General features: G+C 46.3%; 1 pseudogene; it reads right to left on the reverse strand.

Moving 5' to 3' along the window:
- Positions 1-23935, reverse strand: part of LOC139550057 (casein kinase I-like) — an 87974-nt pseudogene that overhangs the window by 59952 nt on the left and 4087 nt on the right.

Here is a 23935-nt window from a genome sequence, read left to right on the forward strand (position 1 = left end):
GACAGCGCATCTCTGATCAAAAACCAAGCCATGAGGTAGAAGGAATTGTTCTTAAAGCTCCTAGAGAGGATTGTGTCGAGGCACAGATCTGGGGAAGGGTATCAAACAATGTCTGCAGCATTGAAGGTCCCCAAGAACACAGTGGACTCCATTCTTAAATGTAAAAAGTTTACAACCACCAAAACTCTTCCTAGAGCTGGCCGCCAAGCCAAACTGAGCAATCGGGGGAGAAGGTTTGGTCGGGGAGGTGACCAAGAACCCGATGGTGACTCTGACAGAGCTCCAGAGTTCCTCTGTGGAGATGGGAGAACCTTCCAGAAGGACTACCATCTCCACAGCACTTCACCAATTAGACCTTTATGGTAGAGTAGACAGACAGAAGCCACTCCTCAGTAAAAGGCCCAACAGTTTCATCTGGTCTGATGAAACCAAGATTGAACTCTTTGGCCTGAATGCCGAGCGTCACATCTGGAGGCAACCTGGAACCATCCCTATGGTGAAGCATGGTGGTGACAGCATCATTCTGTGGGGATGTTTTTCAGTGGCAGGGACTGGGAGACTAGTCAGGATAGTGCCAAGCTTGTAGCGTCATACCCAAGAAGACTCGAGGCTGTAATCGCTGCCAAAGGTGCTTCAACAAAGTACTGAGTAAAGGGTCTGAATACTTATGTAAATGTGATATTTCAGTTGTTGGTAAAAAAATAATAAAAAAAATTGCAAACATTTCTAAAAACCTGTTTTTTCTTTGTCATTATGGGGTATTGTGAGTACAGTGCCTTGCAAAAGTATTCATACCCCTTGGCGTTTTTCCTATTTTGTTGCATTACAACCTGTCATTTAAATGGATTTTTATTTGGATATCATGTACTGGACATACACAAAACAGTCCAAATTGGTGAAGTGAAACTTTTAAAAATTACTTGTTTCAAAAAGTTATTTATAAAAATAAAATAAAAAAGTGGTGCGTGCATATGTATTCACACCCTTTGCTATGAAGCCCCTAAATAAGATCTGGTGCAACCAGTTACCTTCAGAAGTCACATAATTAGTTAAATAAAGTAGACCTGTGTGTAATCTAAGTGTCACATGATCTGTCACATGATCGGTCACATTATATATATACATACATACACACAAACCTGTTCTGAAAGGCCCCAGAGTCTGCAACACCACTAAGCAAGGGGCACCACCATGCAAGCGGCACCATGAAGACCAAGGAGCTCTCCAAATAGGTCAGGGACAAAGTTGTGGAGAAGTACAGATCATGGTTGGGTTATAAAAAAATATATGAAACTTTGAACATCCCACAGAGCACCATGATTAAAATATTTAAAGAATATGGCACCACAACAAACCTGCCAAGAGAAGGCCGCCCACCAAAACTCACGGATCAGGCAAGGAGGGCATTAATCAGAGAGGCAACAAAGAGACCAAATATAACCCTGAAGGAGCTGCAAAGCTCCACAGTGGAGATTGGAGTATCTGTCCATAGGATCACTTTAAGCTGTACACTCCACGGAGCTTGGCTTTACGGAAGAATGTCCAGAAAAAAGCCATTGCTTAAAGAAAAAAATAAGCAAACACGTTTGGTGTTCGCCAAAAAGCATGTGGGAGACTCCCCAAACATATGGAAGGTACTCTGGTCAGATGAGACTAAAATTTAGCTTTTTGGCCATCAAGGAAAACGCTGTGTCTGGCACAAACCGAACACCTCTCATCACCCCGAGAACACCATGTTGGGGGATGTTTTTCATCAGCAGGGACTGGGAAACTGGTCAGAATTGAAGGAATGATGGATGGCGCTAAATACAAGGAAATTCTTGAGGGAAACCTGTTTCAGTCTTCCAGAGATTTGAGACTGGGAAGGAGGTTCACCTTCCAGCAGGACAATGACCCTAAGCATACTGCTAAAGCAACACTCGGGTGGTTTAAGGGGAAACATTTAAATGTCTTGGAATGGCATAATCAAAGCCGAGACCTCAATCCAATTGAGAATCTGTGGTATGACTTAAAGATTGCTGTACACCAGCAGAACCCATCCAACTTGAAGGAGCTGGAGCAGTTTTGCCTTGAAGAACGGGCAAAAATCCCAGTGGCTAGATGTGCCAAGCTTACAGAGACATACCCAAGAGACTTGCAGCTGTAATTGCTGCAAAAAGTGGTTCTACAAAGTATTGACTTTGAATAGTTATGCACACTCGAGTTTTCATTTTTTTTGGTCTTATTTCCTGTTTGTTTCACAATAAAACTTCAAAGTGGTAGGCATACTGTGTAAATCAAATGATACAACCCCCCCCCAAAAAATCTATTTTAATTCCAGGTTGTAAGGCAACAAAATAGGGAAAATGCCAAGGGGGGGTGAATACTTTCACAAGCCACTGTAGATTGAGGGGAAAAAAACAATGTATAGTCTATGGTTCAACCTCGTGTTTATATAATATAACTAATGTATAGTCTAAATCCAAATCGTTTCGCTCTCGGAGAGTTCACAGCGCACACTGGACTCTCTGATCGAGGAGTAGGGTTGATCCGAGCATTCTGACCTCACACTGGCAGTCAAGCTCCCAAGCTAACAGGCTATGGTTGGCTAGCTTGCAAGCTACTTCAAATCAAATTGTATTTGTCACATGCACCGTATACAACAGGTGTAGATCTTACAGTGAAATGCTGAATACAACAGGTGTAGATCTTACAGTGAAATGCTGAATACAACAGGTGTAGATCTTACAGTGAAATGCTTACTTACAAGCCCTTAACCAACAATTCAGTTTTAAGAAAATACCTAAAAAAGTAAGAGATTGGAATAACAAATAATTAAAGAGCAGCAGTAAATAACAATAGCGGGGCTATATACAGTCAATGTGCGGGGGGTACCGGTGTCGAGGTAATTATGTACATGTAGATAGAGTTATTAAAGTGGCTATGCATAGGTAATAACAGAGAGTAGCTGTGGCATAAAAGATGGGGGGACGGGGGGGGGGGGTGGGGCAATGCAAATAGTCTGGGTAGCCATTTGATTAGATATTTAGGAGTTATATGGCTTGGCGGTTTGGACCTAGACTTGGCGCTCCGGTACCGCTTGCCGTGCGGTAGCAGAGAGAACAGTCTATGGTTCAACCTCATGTTCATATAATATGTTATAGCATTAGGTCCACTCACCAGTTTGATGGTATAATATGTTATAGCATTAGGTCCACTCACCAGTTTGATGGCCACATATTCATTAGTGTACAGGTTCTTCCCCAGGCGAAGCTCTCCAAAGTTCCCACAGCCGATCTTCTTCCCGACCCGGAAGTTAGGGCCCACCATGAGCACCCCGGAGTTGCTCCCCGAGCTGCGACTGCCATGCCCCGACCGGCTCCCTCCTGTCTTTGACATCCTCTTCCCTTCCTCTGCCTCCCCCTTTCCTCCTCCTCCTCTCTTTGTCAAAGTCCATAAGTTTGTGGTACCCTGGCCTCTCCACGATTACGCCACTGCCATGCAGTCCTCAGAGCCGCCAAAACATCCACCAGACCGGCAGGGGGCGTGGAGGGGAACGGAGAGGTGGAGAGAGCCAAGTCACCACACACAGTGTAGGGCTAGTACTGAATGTGTGAGTGTGAATATACTCTTTATGAGGCCTGCGGACTTCAACGGTTGAGCTGATAACTACTAATCAAGTTAGCAACAGTGAGGATAGAGCGTAATGATTAGGTGAACTGATGAGCCATCCTCTTCTGTGGGTTTGTGGCTCTTTCTTCTCCAATCACCACCAGCATTAAAGCTGCATCTCAACCTAGGACTGGATTCACACTAGCGAACTAAGAAAGGTTATCCTAGCTAAAGGAAGGAAGGAAGCCTATCCTAGCTAAAGGAAGGAAGGAAGCCTATCCTAGCTAAAGGAAGGAAGGAAGCCTATCCTAGCTAAAGGAAGGAAGGAAGCCTATCCTAGCTAAAGGAAGGAAGGAAGCCTATCCTAGCTAACGGAGGAAAGGAAGCCTATCCTAGCTAAAGGAAGGAAGGAAGCCTATCCTAGCTAAAGGAAGGAAGGAAGCCTATCCTAGCTAAAGGAAGAAAGGTGCTCCTAGCTAAAGGAAGGAAGGTGCTCCTAGCTCCTGGCTGTGTGATTGATGTGGGCGTCGTCCTCCAGGGCCCACTCCTGGTGAGGTTGTGAAGGTGCAGTCATTCCCGGCGGTCTGATACACCTGGTGGAGCGGATGGTTGGACAGACGGGCTAACACAACAGCTCTACACCTGGGGGGAAGAGACAGAACGTTAACTGTAATAATCAGGGAATACTCCATTAATCTACAACATAGCAATTAAAATGGATCTCATATACACACCAACAGCTAGGTAGCTATAGCATGCTGTAATTCAACAATGTGTTTGAATCAATCGATGAGGATGCCAGCTTTCTACTGCTCTCTCATCGAACCACCTTTCTCCATTTCCACGAGCGCCAAGTACAGACATTTCCATTTCTCCAAACTCCATTGCACCATTTGTTTGTGCTATTAGCGGCAACAAGCATTATTTTGTTTGTTCATAAAACAATGCTTTATTTTACGAACTTCATGAACGGCGCGCAGTGTCTCTAGGGCGCGCAGTGTCTCTAGGGCGCGCAGTGTCTCTAGGGCGCGCAGTGTCTCTAGGGCGCGCAGTGTCTCTAGGGCGCGCAGTGTTTCAAAAGGGCGCAGTGTTTCAAGAGGGTTATGTCGGGCGCGCAGTGTCTCTAGAGCGCGCAGTGTTTCAAGAGCATGGTGTCTGGCGCACCGTGTTTCTAGAGGTGGTGTCTGGCGCACCGTGTTTCTAGAGGTGGTGTCTGGCACACCGTGTTTCTAGAGGTGGTGTCTGGCACACCGTGTTTCTAGAGGTGGTGTCTGGCGCACCGTGTTTCTAGAGGTGGTGTCTGGCACACCGTGTTTCTAGAGGTGGTGTCTGGCGCACCGTGTTTCTAGAGGTGGTTTCTGGCACACCGTGTTTCTAGAGGTGGTGTCTGGCACACCGTGTTTCTAGAGCGTGGTGTCTGGCGCACCGTGTTTCTAGAGCGTGGTGTCTGGCGCAACGTGTTTCTAGAGGTGGTGTCTGGCACACCGTGTTTCTAGAGGTGGTGTCTGGCGCAACGTGTTTCTAGAGGTGGTTTCTGGCACACCGTGTTTCTAGAGGTGGTGTCTGGCGCACCGTGTTTCTAGAGGTGGTGTCTGGCGCACCGTGTTTCTAGAGGTGGTGTCTGGCGCACCGTGTTTCTAGAGGTGGTGTCTGGCACACCGTGTTTCTAGAGGTGGTGTCTGGCACACCGTGTTTCTAGAGGTGGTGTCTGGCGCACCGTGTTTCTAGAGGTGGTGTCTGGCACACCGTGTTTCTAGAGGTGGTGTCTGGCGCACCGTGTTTCTAGAGGTGGTTTCTGGCACACCGTGTTTCTAGAGGTGGTGTCTGGCACACCGTGTTTCTAGAGCGTGGTGTCTGGCGCACCGTGTTTCTAGAGCGTGGTGTCTGGCGCAACGTGTTTCTAGAGGTGGTGTCTGGCACACCGTGTTTCTAGAGGTGGTGTCTGGCGCAACGTGTTTCTAGAGGTGGTTTCTGGCACACCGTGTTTCTAGAGGTGGTGTCTGGCGCACCGTGTTTCTAGAGGTGGTTTCTGGCACACCGTGTTTCTAGAGGTGGTGTCTGGCCCACCGTGTTTCTAGAGGTGGTGTCTGGCACACCGTGTTTCTAGAGGTGGTTTCTGGCACACCGTGTTTCTAGAGGTGGTGTCTGGCCCACCGTGTTTCTAGAGTGGTGTCTGGCGCACCGTGTTTCTAGAGGTGGTGTCTGGCACACCGTGTTTCTAGAGGTGGTGTCTGGCACACCGTGTTTCTAGAGGTGGTGTCTGGCACACCGTGTTTCTAGAGGTGGTTTCTGGCACACCGTGTTTCTAGAGGTGGTGTCTGGCCCACCGTGTTTCTAGAGTGGTGTCTGGCGCACCGTGTTTCTAGGGCGTGGTGTCTGGCGCAACGTGTTTCTAGAGCGTGGTGTCTGGCGCAACGTGTTTCTAGAGCGTGGTGTCTGGCGCACCGTGTTTCTAGAGGTGGTGTCTGGCGCACCGTGTTTCTAGAGTGGTGTCTGGCGCACCGTGTTTCTAGAGTGGTGTCTGGCGCACCGTGTTTCTAGAGCGTGGTGTCTGGCGCAACGTGTTTCTAGAGGGTGGTGTCTGGCGCACCGTGTTTCTAGAGCGTGGTGTCTGGCGCACCGTGTTTCTAGAGCGTGGTGTCTGGCGCACCGTGTTTCTAGAGCGTGGTGTCTGGCGCACCGTGTTTCTAGAGCGTGGTGTCTGGCGCACCGTGTTTCTAGAGCGTGGTGTCTGGCGCACCGTGTTTCTAGAGCGTGGTGTCTGGCGCAACGTGTTTCTAGAGCGTGGTGTCTGGCTCACCGTGTTTCTAGAGCATGGTGTCTGGCGCAACGTGTTTCTAGAGCGTGGTGTCTGGCGCACCGTGTTTCTAGAGCGTGGTGTTTGGCGCAACGTGTTTCTAGAGCGTGGTGTCTGGCGCACCGTGTTTCTAGAGCGTGGTGTCTGGCGCACCGTGTTTCTAGAGCGTGGTATTTGTGGCTTTAGGCCTGTATGTAGCTATAGGCCTGTATGTAGCTATAGGCCTGTATGTAGCTTTAGGCCTGTATGTAGCTATAGGCCTGTATGTAGCTATAGGCCTGTATGTAGCTATAGGCCTGTATGTAGCTATAGGCCTGTATGTACAATACCGGTCAAACGTTTTAGAACACCTACTCATTCAAGGGTTTTTCTTTATTTTTACAATTTTTTACATTGTAAAATAATATTGAAGACATCAAAACTATGAAATAACACATATGTAATCATGTAGTAACCGAAAAAAGTGTTAAACAAATCAAAATATATTTAAGATTCTTCAAATAGCCACCCTTTGCCTTGATGACAGCTTTGCACACTATTGGCACTCTCAACCAGCTTCATCTGGATGGCTTTTCCAACAGTCTTGAAGGATTTCCCACATATGCTGAGCACATATTGGCTGCTTTTACTTCACTCAATAAAGTGCGCATTGGTCCGGTTTCTCCTAATTGAATGTGCCGGTTGCTGTGAGTATATATGCCCGTTCTTTGTCAATCGAGAGGACTGTTGTGAAGGTAACTTGTTACTTAGGTCTACAACTCATTCTCAGTGGTGAGAGTATGAACGGCCTGGTATAGGCATACAGGCGTTTTGACTTTTGTAACCGTTTGGTTGCTACTTTGCTACTGTTTACTGTTTAGTCCATTTGTGTCATTTAAATACCAGAACATTATTGTCCATGTGTCGACTAAACACCAGAAGGTTATCGTCCCTTTGTGTCAAACACCAGAAGGTTATTGTCCCTTTGTGTTAATACCAGAAGGTTATCGTCCCTTTGTGTTAATACCAGAAGGTTATCGTCCCTTTGTGTCAAACACCAGAAGGTTATCGTCCCTTTGTGTCAAACACCAGAAGGTTATCGTCCCTTAGTGTCAACCACCAGAAGGTTATCGTCCCTTTGTGTCAAACACCAGAAGGTTATCGTCCCTTTGTGTCAAATACCAGAAGGTTATCGTCCCTTTGTGTCAAACACCAGAAGGTTATTTTTGATTCATCTGGTACCGTCATCTCTTCACCTGCTCTCCGTTTAGTTTTCCAGGTTCCGTTTTTCCCCCAGTTTTCGGTCTCAAAGACAGAAAAACAACAAAATTAAACCACATCAGGAGACCACTTGAGGTCTGGGAGAGAAATAGAAGAAATCTGGATTTTTGGGTGTAGCTACTAGGGATGGACGATATATCGGTAAGCATATCGGAATCGGACGATATTTGCTAAAAATGCCAACATCGGCCCGATGTCTAGGTTAACGGCGATGTGCAAAACCAATGTCAAAGCTGCCGTGCATACCTATATAAACGTAGGTAGATGACGTAATGACGCCATGAACAGTACAGCGCTACACGTGCAACACAGCATTCCTAACCTAGCCCACAACGTCTGCTGTGTGGATCTATTTTGAAGTTTCAAAGGAAGATAACAGAAAGGCCATATGCAACGTTTGTGCTGCTACTATATCCCGAGGAGGGGAGAAAGTGAAATCTTTTAATACCACAAACCTAACTACTCATTAGAAAGTGCATCGCCCCCAGACATTCAGCGACTACTTCGGGAAAAAACTAAGCGCACACTTCCAACAACGATGAAACAAGATCAAGTCATTTGAAACTCAAAGGCAAAATCCATTAATGCCAAGACAACGGAATTCATTGCCCTTGACAATCAACCGTTCTCTGTCGTGGATGATGTACGCTTTCGCCGACTGGTCGAGTACCTCAAGCCCCAGTACACACTACCAAGTAGGCGCTATTTTTCAGACGTGATATCCTGTTTCACCGAGTCGTGGTTGAACGACGACACGGACAATATAGAGCTGGAGGCATTTTCAATGCACCGGCAGAACAGAACAGCTACGTCTGGTAAGACGAGGGGTGGGAGTGCGTGTCTTTTTGTCAATAACAGCTGGTGCGCGATGTCTAATATTAAAGAAGTCTCGAGGTATTGCTCGCCTGAGGTAGAGTACCTTATGATAAGCTGTAGACCACACGATCTACCAAGAGAGTTCTCATCTATTTTATTTGTAGCCGTCTACACAGACCGATGCTGGCACTAAGAGCGCACTCAACCAACTCTATAAGGCCATAAGCAAACAAGAAAATGCTCACCCAGGAGCGGCGCTCCTAGTGGCCAAGGACTTTAATGCAGGCAAACTTAAATCCTTTTGATCTCATTTCTACCAGCATGTTAAATGTGCAACCAGAGGAAAAGAAACTCTAGACCACCTTTTCTCCACAAACAGAGACACATACAAAGCTCTCCCCCGACCTCCATACATACATATCCCAACCAGAAGCCATGGATTACAGGCAACATCCGCATCGAGCTAAAGGCTAAAGCTGCCGCTTTCAAGGAACAGGACACTAATCCAGATGCCTATAAGAAATACCGCTATGCCCTCAGGCGAACCATCAAACAAGCAAAGGGTCAATAGAGGATTAAGATTGAATCGAACTACACCGGCTCCGATGCTCGTCGGATGTGGCAGGGCTTGTAAACTATTACAGACTACAAAGCGAAACCCAGACGCGAGCTGCCCAGTGACGTGAGCCTACCAGAAGAGCTAAATGCCTTTTATGCTCGCTTCAAGGCAAGCAACACTGAAGCATGCACGAGAGCACCAGCTGTTCTGAATGACTGGGTGACAACGCTCTCAGTAACCAATGTGAGCAAGACCTTTAAACAGGTCAACATTCACAAAGCCGCAGGGCCAGATCTATTACCAGGACGTGTACTCCGAGCATGCGTGGACCAACTGGCAAATGTCTTCACTGACATTTTCAACCTCTCCCTGACTGAGTCTATAATACTTACATGTTTCAAGCAGACCACCATTGTCCCTGTGCCCAAGGGAGCAAACTAAATGATTACCGCCCTGTAGCACTCAAGTCGGTAGCCATGAAGTGCTTTGAAAGGCTGATCATGGCTCATATCAACAGCATCCTCCCGGACACCCTATATCCACTCCAATTCGCAAACCACCCCAACAGATCCACAGATGACACAATCTCAATCGCACTCCACACTGCCCTTGTCCCACCTGGACAAAATTCTATGTGAGAATGCTGTTCATTGACTACAGCTCAGCATTCAACACCATAGTGCCCTCAAAGCTCATCAATAAGCCAAGGACCCTGGGACTAAACACCTCCCTCTGCAACTGGATCCTGGACACTCTGATCCTCAACACGGGTACCCCTCAGGGGTGTGTACTTAATCCCCTCCTGTACTCCCTGTTCACCCACGACTGCGTGGCCAAACAACTCCAACACCATGGTATGAGGGTATAACAATCTTGATACCGCCCAAGCCTACTTATAAGGTGCTATTTGATGTAGCAAAATAAAATCAGGCTATGGAACCCTGACCTGTTCACTGGACGTGCTACCTGTCCCAGACCTGCTGTTTTCAACTCTCTAGAGACAGCAGGAGCGGTAGAAATACTCTGAATGATCGGCTATGAAAAGCCAACTGACATTTCCTACTGAGGTACTGACCTGTTGCACCCTCAACAACCTCTGTGATTATTATTTGAACCTGCTGGTCATCTATGAGCATTTGAACGTCTTGGCCATGTTCTGTTATAATCTCCACCCGGCACAGCCAGAAGTGGACTGGCCACCCCTCACTGCCTGGTTCCTCTCTATGTTTCTCCCTATGTTCTGGCCTTTCTAGGGGTTTTTTCCTAGCCACCGTGCTTCTACACCTGCATTGCTTGCTGTTTGGGGTTTTAGGCTGGGTTTCTGTACAGCACTGACATCAGCTGATGTAAGAAGGGCTATATAAATACATTTGATTGATTGATTGATTGATTGATTGATTGATATATGAACACATTAGAGCTGACCCCATTTATTTGACAAGTCAATTGTTTGGTCGTATACAGCACAAAATTCAGCTCAGGTGCATCCCATTTCCATTGATCATCCCTAAGATGTTTCTACAACTTGGAGTCCACCTGTGGTAAATGATTTGGAAAGGCACGCACCTGTCTATATACAGTCCCACAGTTGAAGGTCCTCAAGAACACAGTGGCCTCCATCATTCATAAATGAAAGAAGTTTGGAACCACCAAGACTCTTCCTAGAGCTGGCTGCCCAGCCAAACTGAGCAATCGGGGGAGGTCCTTGGATCGAAAGATGACCAAGAACCCGATGGGGACTCTGACAGAGCTCCAGAGTACCTCTGTGGAGATGGGAGAACCTTCCAGAAGGACAACCATCTCTGCATCACTCCACTAATCAGGCCTTTATGGTAGACTGGCCAGAAGGAAGCCACTCCTCAGTAAAAAGGCACATGACAGCCCGCTTGGAGTTTGCCAAAAGGCACCTAAAGGACTCTCAGACCATGAGAAACAAGTTTCTCTGGTTTGATGAAATCAAGATTGAACTCTTTGGCCTGAATGCCAAGTGTCACGTCTGGAGGAAACCTGGCACCATCTGTATGTCCTTAAGTTGCCCAACCAGAGGCCGGAACTGGAGAGACCTGAAAACAGCGATGTTCCCCATCCAACCTGACAGAGATTAAGAGAATCTGCAGAGAAGAATGGGAGAAACTCCCCAAATACAGGTGTGCCAAGATTGTAGCATCATACCAAAGAAGACTCGAGGTTGTAATCGCTGCCAAAGGTGCTTCAACAAAGTACCGAGTAAAGGGTCTGAATACTTATGTAAATGTGATATTCCAGTGTTGTATTTTTTATAAATGTACAAACATTTCTAAAAACCTGTTTTTGCTTTGTCCCTATCGGGTATTGTATGTAGATTGATGAGTTGAAAAAAAAAGTTTGAATACATTTTTGAATAAGGCTGTAACGTAACAAAATGTGGGAAAAGTAAAGTGGTCGGAATACTTTCTGAATGCACTGTAAATGGAAAAATACATCGTTACGTTGCCTCAAAACTTGAGACATCTGTGGCATTGTGTTTAAAGTGGCCTTTTATTGTCCCCAGCACAAGGTGTAATGATCATACTGTTTAATCAGCTTCTTGATATGCCACACCTGTCAGGTGGATGGATTATCTTAGCAAAGGAGAAGTGCTAACTAACAGGGATGTAAAATTTGTGCACAAAATTTGAGAAATAAGCTTTTTGTGAGAGTATGGAACATTTCTGTGATCTTTTATTTCAGCTCATGAAACATGGGACCAACACCTTACATGTCGCTTCCATATTTTTGTTCAGTGTACATTGTTATCTTAAATTATGACTATCCAATCTACTCATCACATTATGAACAGTAGTCTCTCTTACAGTCTGCAAATGCCATGACACAGGCACGGAACGCTGTGTTATTATAAAGGGTGTATTTTGATGGATGTGCTTCCCCAAACTGGAAACTCACGCTCAGCCTATGCACAGGCTAGCGATTCTGCCGTTCGTTACTGGTCTTGTTGGCTAGTGATGCTGTTCGTTACTGGTCTTGTTGGCTAGTGATTCTGCTGTTCGTTACTGGTCTTGTTGGCTAGTGATTCTGCTGTTCGTTACTGGTCTTGTTGGCTAGTGATTCTGCTGTTCGTTACTGGTCTTGTTGGCTAGTGATTCTGCCGTTCGTTACTGGTCTTGTTGGCTAGTGATTCTGCCGTTCGTTACTGGTCTTGTTGGCTAGTGATTCTGCTGTTCGTTACTGGTCTTGTTGGCTAGTGATTCTGCTGTTTGTTACTGGTCTTGTTGGCTAGTGATTCTGCCGTTCGTTACTGGTCTTGTTGGCTAGTGATTCTGCTGTTCGTTACTGGTCTTGTTGGCTAGTGATTCTGCTGTTCGTTACTGGTCTTGTTGGCTAGTGATTCTGCTGTTCGTTACTGGTCTTGTTGGCTAGTGATTCTGCTGTTCGTTACTGGTCTTGTTGGCTAGTGATTCTGGTGTTCGTTACTGGTCTTGTTGGCTAGTGATTCTGCTGTTCGTTACTGGTCTTGTTGGCTAGTGATTCTGCTACTCGTTACTGGTCTTGTTGGCTAGTGATTCTGCTGTTCGTTACTGGTCTTGTTGGCTAGTGATTCTGCTACTCGTTACTGGTCTTGTTGGCCTGAGGAAAAGTACATGTGGACAGTTACTCTAACATCTTCAAAGTGCACGTCATTGCATCCTCGACTCTCATGTTCTGTTAAGATGAAAATCCATAATGTAAAATGGGATTTCTGTCATTCTGAGCACAGTGGGTGGATGCCCTAATCAGGATACGCACTCGGGTCTGGTAACTTTCTCAAAATGTCCGGTAAATTAAAATGCTGCCGGTCAAATGTTCCTAACGGAAACCCTGGTCAGTCTGCTGATGTTTAACCGGGCTGTCCACTGCTCAGAGAGGTGATGTTTAACCGGGCTGTCCACTGCTCAGAGGTGATGTTTAACTGGCTGTCCACTGCTCAGAGAGGTGATGTTTAACCGGGCTGTCCACTGCTCAGAGAGGTGATGTTTAACCGGGCTGTCCACTGCTCAGAGGTGATGTTTAACCGGGCTGTCCACTGCTCAGAGAGGTGATGTTTAACCAGGCTGTCCACTGCTCAGAGAGGTGATGTTTAACCGGGCTGTCCACTGCTCAGAGAGGTGATGTTTAACCGGGCTGTCCACTGCTCAGAGGTGATGTTTAACCGGGCTGTCCACTGCTCAGAGAGGTGATGTTTAACCGGGCTGTCCACTGCTCAGAGAGGTGATGTTTAACCAGGCTGTCCACTGCTCAGAGAGGTGATGTTTAACCAGGCTGTCCACTGCTCAGAGAGGTGATGTTTAACCAGGCTGTCCAATGCTCAGAGAGGTGATGTTTAACCGGGCAGTCCACTGCTCAGAGAGGTGATGTTTAACCAGGCTGTCCACTGCTCAGAGAGGTGATGTTTAACTGGGCTTGTTGCAGATAGAAGTGCAGCCTAATGAATGGAGCTGACACACTTCACATTGTGCCTGGTCAAAATTAGTGCACTACGGGAAATAGGTTTCCAGTTCGGATTCTGTGTGGACAGAATGGCTGTAATAGACACTAGGTTGCCAGTTGGGACAGTGTTGACAGAATGGCTGTAATAGACACTAGGTTGCCAGTTGGGACACAGTGTTGACAGAATGGCTGTAATAGACACTAGGCTGCCAGTTGGGACACAGTGTTGACAGAATGGCTGTAATAGACACTAGGTTGCCAGTTGGGACACAGTGTTGACAGAATGGCTGTAATAGACACTAGGTTGCCAGTTGGGACATGGTGTTGACAGAATGGCTGTAATAGACACTAGGTTGCCAGTTGGGACACAGTGTTGACAGAATGGCTGTAATAGACACTAGGCTGCCAGTTGAGACACAGTGTTGACAGAATGGCTGTAATAGAGACTAGGTTGCCAGTTGGGACACAGTGTTGACAGAATGGCTGTAATAGACACTAGGTTGCCAGTTGGGACACAGTGTTGACAGAATGGCTGTAATAGACACTAGGTTGCCAGTTAGGACACAGTGTTGACAGAATGGCTGTAATAGACACTAGGTTGCCAGTTGGGACACAGTGTTGACAGAATGGCTGTAATAGACACTAGGTTGCCAGTTGGGACACAGTGTTGACAGAATGGCTGTAATAGACACTAGGTTGCCAGTTAGGACACAGTGTTGACAGAATGGCTGTAATAGACACTAGGTTGCCAGTTAGGACACAGTGTTGACAGAATGGCTGTAATAGACACTAGGTTGCCAGTTAGGACACAGTGTTGACAGAATGGCTGTAATAGACACTAGGTTGCCAGTTGGGACACAGTGTTGACAGAATGGCTGTAATAGACACTAGGTTGCCAGTTGGGACACAGTGTTGACAGAATGGCTGTAATAGACACTAGGTTGCCAGTTGGGACACAGTGTTGACAGAATGGCTGTAATAGACACTAGGTTGCCAGTTGGGACACAGTGTTGACAGAATGGCTGTAATAGACACTAGGGTTGCCAGTTGGGACACAGTGTTGACAGAATGGCTGTAATAGACACTAGGTTGCCAGTTGGGACAGTGTTGACAGAATGGCTGTAATAGACACTAGGTTGCCAGTTGGGACATGGTGTTGACAGAATGGCTGTAATAGACACTAGGTTGCCAGTTGGGACACGGTGTTGACAGAATGGCTGTAATAGACACTAGGTTGCCAGTTGGGACACAGTGTTGACAGAATGGCTGTAATAGACACTAGGTTGCCAGTTGGGACAGTGTTGACAGAATGGCTGTAATAGACACTAGGTTGCCAGTTGGGACACAGTGTTGACAGAATGGCTGTAATAGACACTAGGTTGCCAGTTGGGACACAGTGTTGACAGAATGGCTGTAATAGACACTAGGTTGCCAGTTGGGACACAGTGTTGACAGAATGGCTGTAATAGACACTAGGTTGCCAGTTGGGAAACAGTGTTGACAGAATGGCTGTAATAGACACTAGGTTGTGTTGACAGAATGGCTGTAATAGACACTAGGTTGCCAGTTGGGACACAGTGTTGACAGAATGGCTGTAATAGACACTAGGTTGCCAGTTGGGACACAGTGTTGACAGAATGGCTGTAATAGACACTAGGTTGCCAGTTGGGAAACAGTGTTGACAGAATGGCTGTAATAGACACTAGGTTGCCAGTTGGGACACAGTGTTGACAGAATGGCTGTAATAGACACTAGGTTGCCAGTTGGGAAACAGTGTTGACAGAATGGCTGTAATAGACACTAGGTTGCCAGTTGGGACACAGTGTTGACAGAATGGCTGTAATAGACACTAGGTTGCCAGTTGGGACAGTGTTGACAGAATGGCTGTAATAGACACTAGGTTGCCAGTTGGGACACAGTGTTGACAGAATGGCTGTAATAGACACTAGGCTGCCAGTTGAGACACAGTGTTGACAGAATGGCTGTAATAGACACTAGGTTGCCAGTTGGGACACAATGTTGACAGAATGGCTGTAATAGACACTAGGTTGCCAGTTAGGACACAGTGTTGACAGAATGGCTGTAATAGACACTAGGCTGCCAGTTGAGACACAGTGTTGACAGAATGGCTGTAATAGACACTAGGTTGCCAGTTGGGACACAATGTTGACAGAATGGCTGTAATAGACACTAGGTTGCCAGTTGGGACACAATGTTGACAGAATGGCTGTAATAGACACTAGGCTGCCAGTTGGGACATGGTGTTGACAGAATGGCTGTAATAGACACTAGGTTGCCAGTTGAGACACAGTGTTGACAGAATGGCTGTAATAGACACTAGGCTGCCAGTTGGGACACAATGTTGACAGAATGGCTGTAATAGACACTAGGTTGCCAGTTGGGACACAGTGTTGACAGAATGGCTGTAATAGACACTAGGCTGCCAGTTGGGACACAATGTTGACAGAATGGCTGTAATTGACACTAGGTTGCCAGTTGGGACACAATGTTGACAGAATGGCTGTAATAGACACTAGGCTGCCAGTTGGGACACAGTGTTGACAGAATGCCTGTAATAGACACTAGGTTGCCAGTTGGGACATGGTGTTGACAGAATGGCTGTAATAGACACTAGGTTGCCAGTTGGGACATGGTGTTGACAGAATGGCTGTAATAGACACTAGGTTGCCAGTTGGGACATGGTGTTGACAGAATGGCTGTAATAGACACTAGGTTGCCAGTTGGGCCAGTGTTGACAGAATGGCTGTAATAGACACTAGGTTGCCAGTTGGGCCACAGTGTTGACAGAATGGCTGTAATAGACACTAGGTTGCCAGTTGAGACACAGTGTTGACAGAATGGCTGTAATAGACACTAGGTTGCCAGTTGGGACACAGTGTTGACAGAATGGCTGTAATAGACACTAGGTTGCCAGTTGGGACATGGTGTTGACAGAATGGCTGTAATAGACACTAGGTTGCCAGTTGGGACACAGTGTTGACAGAATGGCTGTAATAGACACTAGGTTGCCAGTTGGGACATGGTGTTGACAGATTGGCTGTAATAGACACTAGGTTGCCAGTTGGGACATGGTGTTGACAGAATTGCTGTAATAGACACTAGGTTGCCAGTTGGGACACAGTGTTGACAGAATGGCTGTAATAGACACTAGGTTGCCAGTTGGGACACAGTGTTGACAGAATGGCTGTAATAGACACTAGGTTGCCAGTTGGGACAGTGTTGACAGAATGGCTGTAATAGACACTAGGTTGCCAGTTGGGACACGGTGTTGACAGAATGGCTGTAATAGACACTAGGTTGCCAGTTGGGACACAGTGTTGACAGAATGGCTGTAATAGACACTAGGTTGCCAGTTGGGACACAGTGTTGACAGAATGGCTGTAATAGACACTAGGTTGCCAGTTGGGACAGTGTTGACAGAATGGCTGTAATAGACACTAGGTTGCCAGTTGGGACACAGTGTTGACAGAATGGCTGTAATAGACACTAGGTTGCCAGTTGGGACACAGTGTTGACAGAATGGCTGTAATAGACACTAGGTTGCCAGTTGGGACACAGTGTTGACAGAATGGCTGTAATAGACACTAGGTTGCCAGTTGGGAAACAGTGTTGACAGAATGGCTGTAATAGACACTAGGTTGCCAGTTGGGACACAGTGTTGACAGAATGGCTGTAATAGACACTAGGTTGCCAGTTGGGAAACAGTGTTGACAGAATGGCTGTAATAGACACTAGGTTGCCAGTTGGGACACAGTGTTGACAGAATGGCTGTAATAGACACTAGGTTGCCAGTTGGGAAACAGTGTTGACAGAATGGCTGTAATAGACACTAGGTTGCCAGTTGGGACACAGTGTTGACAGAATGGCTGTAATAGACACTAGGCTGCCAGTTGAGACACAGTGTTGACAGAATGGCTGTAATAGACACTAGGTTGCCAGTTGGGACACAATGTTGACAGAATGGCTGTAATAGACACTAGGTTGCCAGTTAGGACACAGTGTTGACAGAATGGCTGTAATAGACACTAGGCTGCCAGTTGAGACACAGTGTTGACAGAATGGCTGTAATAGACACTAGGTTGCCAGTTGGGACACAATGTTGACAGAATGGCTGTAATAGACACTAGGTTGCCAGTTGGGACATGGTGTTGACAGAATGGCTGTAATAGACACTAGGTTGCCAGTTGGGACAGTGTTGACAGAATGGCTGTAATAGACACTAGGTTGCCAGTTGGGCCACAGTGTTGACAGAATGGCTGTAATAGACACTAGGTTGCCAGTTGAGACACAGTGTTGACAGAATGGCTGTAATAGACACTAGGCTGCCAGTTGGGACATGGTGTTGACAGAATGGCTGTAATAGACACTAGGTTGCCAGTTGAGACACAGTGTTGACAGAATGGCTGTAATAGACACTAGGCTGCCAGTTGGGACACAATGTTGACAGAATGGCTGTAATAGACACTAGGTTGCCAGTTGGGACACAGTGTTGACAGAATGGCTGTAATAGACACTAGGCTGCCAGTTGGGACACAATGTTGACAGAATGGCTGTAATAGACACTAGGTTGCCAGTTGGGACACAATGTTGACAGATTGGCTGTAATAGACACTAGGCTGCCAGTTGGGACACAGTGTTGACAGAATGGCTGTAATAGACACTAGGTTGCCAGTTGGGACATGGTGTTGACAGAATGGCTGTAATAGACACTAGGTTGCCAGTTGGGACATGGTGTTGACAGAATGGCTGTAATAGACACTAGGTTGCCAGTTGGGACATGGTGTTGACAGAATGGCTGTAATAGACACTAGGTTGCCAGTTGGGACAGTGTTGACAGAATGGCTGTAATAGACACTAGGTTGCCAGTTGGGCCACAGTGTTGACAGAATGGCTGTAATAGACACTAGGTTGCCAGTTGAGACACAGTGTTGACAGAATGGCTGTAATAGACACTAGGTTGCCAGTTGGGACACAGTGTTGACAGAATGGCTGTAATAGACACTAGGTTGCCAGTTGGGACATGGTGTTGACAGAATGGCTGTAATAGACACTAGGTTGCCAGTTGGGACACAGTGTTGACAGAATGGCTGTAATAGACACTAGGTTGCCAGTTGGGACATGGTGTTGACAGATTGGCTGTAATAGACACTAGGTTGCCAGTTGGGACATGGTGTTGACAGAATGGCTGTAATAGACACTAGGTTGCCAGTTGGGACACAGTGTTGACAGAATGGCTGTAATAGACACTAGGTTGCCAGTTGGGACATGGTGTTGACAGAATGGCTGTAATAGACACTAGGTTGCCAGTTGGGACACAGTGTTGACAGAATGGCTGTAATAGACACTAGGTTGCCAGTTGGGACAGTGTTGACAGAATGGCTGTAATAGACACTAGGTTGCCAGTTGGGACATGGTGTTGACAGAATGGCTGTAATAGACACTAGGTTGCCAGTTGGGACATGGTGTTGACAGAATGGCTGTAATAGACACTAGGTTTCCAGTTGGGACATGGTGTTGACAGAATGGCTGTAATAGACACTAGGTTGCCAGTTGGGACATGGTGTTGACAGAATGGCTGTAATAGACACTAGGTTGCCAGTTGGGACACAGTGTTGACAGAATGGCTGTAATAGACACTAGGTTGCCAGTTGGGACACAGTGTTGACAGAATGGCTGTAATAGACACTAGGTTGCCAGTTGGGACATGGTGTTGACAGAATGGCTGTAATAGACACTAGGTTGCCAGTTGGGACATGGTGTTGACAGAATGGCTGTAATAGACACTAGGTTGCCAGTTGGGACATGGTGTTGACAGAATGGCTGTAATAGACACTAGGTTGCCAGTTGGGCCAGTGTTGACAGAATGGCTGTAATAGACACTAGGTTGCCAGTTGGGCCACAGTGTTGACAGAATGGCTGTAATAGACACTAGGTTGCCAGTTGAGACACAGTGTTGACAGAATGGCTGTAATAGACACTAGGTTGCCAGTTGAGACACAGTGTTGACAGAATGGCTGTAATAGACACTAGGTTGCCAGTTGGGACACAGTGTTGACAGAATGGCTGTAATAGACACTAGGTTGCCAGTTGGGACATGGTGTTGACAGAATGGCTGTAATAGACACTAGGTTGCCAGTTGGGACACAGTGTTGACAGAATGGCTGTAATAGACACTAGGTTGCCAGTTGGGACATGGTGTTGACAGATTGGCTGTAATAGACACTAGGTTGCCAGTTGGGACATGGTGTTGACAGAATTGCTGTAATAGACACTAGGTTGCCAGTTGGGACACAGTGTTGACAGAATGGCTGTAATAGACACTAGGTTGCCAGTTGGGACACAGTGTTGACAGAATGGCTGTAATAGACACTAGGTTGCCAGTTGGGACAGTGTTGACAGAATGGCTGTAATAGACACTAGGTTGCCAGTTGGGACACGGTGTTGACAGAATGGCTGTAATAGACACTAGGTTGCCAGTTGGGACACAGTGTTGACAGAATGGCTGTAATAGACACTAGGTTGCCAGTTGGGACACAGTGTTGACAGAATGGCTGTAATAGACACTAGGTTGCCAGTTGGGACAGTGTTGACAGAATGGCTGTAATAGACACTAGGTTGCCAGTTGGGACACAGTGTTGACAGAATGGCTGTAATAGACACTAGGTTGCCAGTTGGGACACAGTGTTGACAGAATGGCTGTAATAGACACTAGGTTGCCAGTTGGGACACAGTGTTGACAGAATGGCTGTAATAGACACTAGGTTGCCAGTTGGGAAACAGTGTTGACAGAATGGCTGTAATAGACACTAGGTTGCCAGTTGGGACACAGTGTTGACAGAATGGCTGTAATAGACACTAGGTTGCCAGTTGGGAAACAGTGTTGACAGAATGGCTGTAATAGACACTAGGTTGCCAGTTGGGACACAGTGTTGACAGAATGGCTGTAATAGACACTAGGTTGCCAGTTGGGAAACAGTGTTGACAGAATGGCTGTAATAGACACTAGGTTGCCAGTTGGGACACAGTGTTGACAGAATGGCTGTAATAGACACTAGGCTGCCAGTTGAGACACAGTGTTGACAGAATGGCTGTAATAGACACTAGGTTGCCAGTTGGGACACAATGTTGACAGAATGGCTGTAATAGACACTAGGTTGCCAGTTAGGACACAGTGTTGACAGAATGGCTGTAATAGACACTAGGCTGCCAGTTGAGACACAGTGTTGACAGAATGGCTGTAATAGACACTAGGTTGCCAGTTGGGACACAATGTTGACAGAATGGCTGTAATAGACACTAGGTTGCCAGTTGGGACATGGTGTTGACAGAATGGCTGTAATAGACACTAGGTTGCCAGTTGGGACAGTGTTGACAGAATGGCTGTAATAGACACTAGGTTGCCAGTTGGGCCACAGTGTTGACAGAATGGCTGTAATAGACACTAGGTTGCCAGTTGAGACACAGTGTTGACAGAATGGCTGTAATAGACACTAGGCTGCCAGTTGGGACATGGTGTTGACAGAATGGCTGTAATAGACACTAGGTTGCCAGTTGAGACACAGTGTTGACAGAATGGCTGTAATAGACACTAGGCTGCCAGTTGGGACACAATGTTGACAGAATGGCTGTAATAGACACTAGGTTGCCAGTTGGGACACAGTGTTGACAGAATGGCTGTAATAGACACTAGGCTGCCAGTTGGGACACAATGTTGACAGAATGGCTGTAATAGACACTAGGTTGCCAGTTGGGACACAATGTTGACAGAATGGCTGTAATAGACACTAGGCTGCCAGTTGGGACACAGTGTTGACAGAATGGCTGTAATAGACACTAGGTTGCCAGTTGGGACATGGTGTTGACAGAATGGCTGTAATAGACACTAGGTTGCCAGTTGGGACATGGTGTTGACAGAATGGCTGTAATAGACACTAGGTTGCCAGTTGGGACATGGTGTTGACAGAATGGCTGTAATAGACACTAGGTTGCCAGTTGGGACAGTGTTGACAGAATGGCTGTAATAGACACTAGGTTGCCAGTTGGGCCACAGTGTTGACAGAATGGCTGTAATAGACACTAGGTTGCCAGTTGAGACACAGTGTTGACAGAATGGCTGTAATAGACACTAGGTTGCCAGTTGGGACACAGTGTTGACAGAATGGCTGTAATAGACACTAGGTTGCCAGTTGGGACATGGTGTTGACAGAATGGCTGTAATAGACACTAGGTTGCCAGTTGGGACACGGTGTTGACAGAATGGCTGTAATAGACACTAGGTTGCCAGTTGGGACACAGTGTTGACAGAATGGCTGTAATAGACACTAGGTTGCCAGTTGGGACAGTGTTGACAGAATGGCTGTAATAGACACCAGGTTGCCAGTTGGGACACGGTGTTGACAGAATGGCTGTAATAGACACTAGGTTGCCAGTTGGGACACAATGTGGACATAACATGAACATGACTTAGGCTGCCTTTACACTAACAAAATGAAGTAATATATGCCAGAGAGAAAGTGGTTTCAAACTATATGATACATGGTAACCTACCTATATAGTAATATGGCCCGAGAATGACTTGCAGTGCGTGTACAAACACACAGTAGAGATGTTTGGGTTGAACATGCAGCAGACTCCTCTCAACAGGCCTGGTATTATTAGACAGGTATGCAGGTCAGCAATCTACAGGGGTTTTGTCTCTGGTTGAAGTGTCACAGACATTTCATCTAAGATTAGACTCCATCTCTCCGTCTTATAAACAGCCTTCCGGTAGGCAATAGGTTCATTTAGTCCAAGATAATCTGTAGAATTGGTGTGGGACTAACAGATCTTTAAAATGCCTGGAAAAGTGGTAAACCATTAAGAAAAATCACATCAACATCATGCTATAGCTAGGCCTAGTAGGAATCCATCAACATCATGCTATAGCTAGGCTTAGTAGGAATCCATCAACATCACACTATAGCTAGGCCTAGTAGGAACCCATCAACATCATGCTATAGCTAGGCTTAGTAGGAATCCATCAACATCACACTATAGCTAGGCCTAGTAGGAATCCATCAACATCATGCTATAGCTAGGCTTAGTAGGAATCCATCAACATCATGCTATAGCTAGGCCTAGTAGGAATCCATCAACATCATGCTATAGCTAGGCTTAGTAGGAATCCATCAACATCACACTATAGCTAGGCCTAGTAGGAATCCATCAACATCATGCTATAGCTAGGCTTAGTAGGAATCCATCAACATCACACTATAGCTAGGCCTAGTAGGAATCAATCAACATCACGCTATAGCTAGACCTAGTAGGAATCCATCAACATCATGCTATAGCTAGGCCTAGTAGGAATCCACCAACATCATGCTATAGCTAGGCCTAGAAGGAATCCACCAACATCATGCTATAGCTAGGCCTAGAAGGAATCCATCAACATCATGCTATAGCTAGGCCTAGAAGGAATCCACCAACATCATGCTATAGCTAGACCTAGTAGGAATCCATCAACATCATGCTATAGCTAGGCCTAGTAGGAATCCACCAACATCATGCTATAGCTAGACCTAGTAGGAATCCATCAACATCATGCTATAGCTAGACCTAGTAGGAATCCATCAACATCATGCTATAGCTAGGCCTAGTAGGAATCCACCAACATCATGCTATAGCTAGACCTAGTAGGAATCCATCAACATCATGCTATAGCTAGGCCTAGTAGGAATCCACCAACATCATGCTATAGCTAGGCCTAGAAGGAATCCATCAACATCATGCTATAGCTAGGCCTAGAAGGAATCCACCAACATCATGCTATAGCTAGGCCTAGTAGGAATCCACCAACATCATGCTATAGCTAGGCCTAGTAGGAATCCATCAACATCATGCTGTAGCTAGACCTAGTAGGAATCCATCAACATCATGCTATAGCTAGACCTAGTAGGAATCCATCAACATCATGCTATAGCTAGGCCTAGTAGGAATCCGTCAACATCATGCTATAGCTAGGCTTAGTAGGAATCCATCAACATCACACTATAGCTAGGCCTAGTAGGAATCCATCAACATCATGCTATAGCTAGGCTTAGTAGGAATCCATCAACATCACACTATAGCTAGGCCTAGTAGGAATCCATCAACATCATGCTATAGCTAGGCCTAGTATGAATCCATCAACATCATGCTATAGCTAGGCCTAGTAGGAATCCATCAACATCATGCTATAGCTAGGCTTAGTATGAATCCATCAACATCATGCTATAGCTAGGCTTAGTATGAATCCATCAACATCACGCTATAGCTAGGCCTAGTAGGAAGCCATCAACATCATGCTATAGCTAGGCCTAGTAGGAATCCATCAACATCATGCTATAGCTAGGCCTAGTAGGAATCCATCAACATCATGCTATAGCTAGGCCTAGTAGGAATCCATCAACATCATGCTATAGCTAGGC

This window comes from Salvelinus alpinus, chromosome 23, assembly GCF_045679555.1.
Source record: "Salvelinus alpinus chromosome 23, SLU_Salpinus.1, whole genome shotgun sequence".
Taxonomy (NCBI): Eukaryota; Metazoa; Chordata; class Actinopteri; order Salmoniformes; family Salmonidae; genus Salvelinus; species Salvelinus alpinus.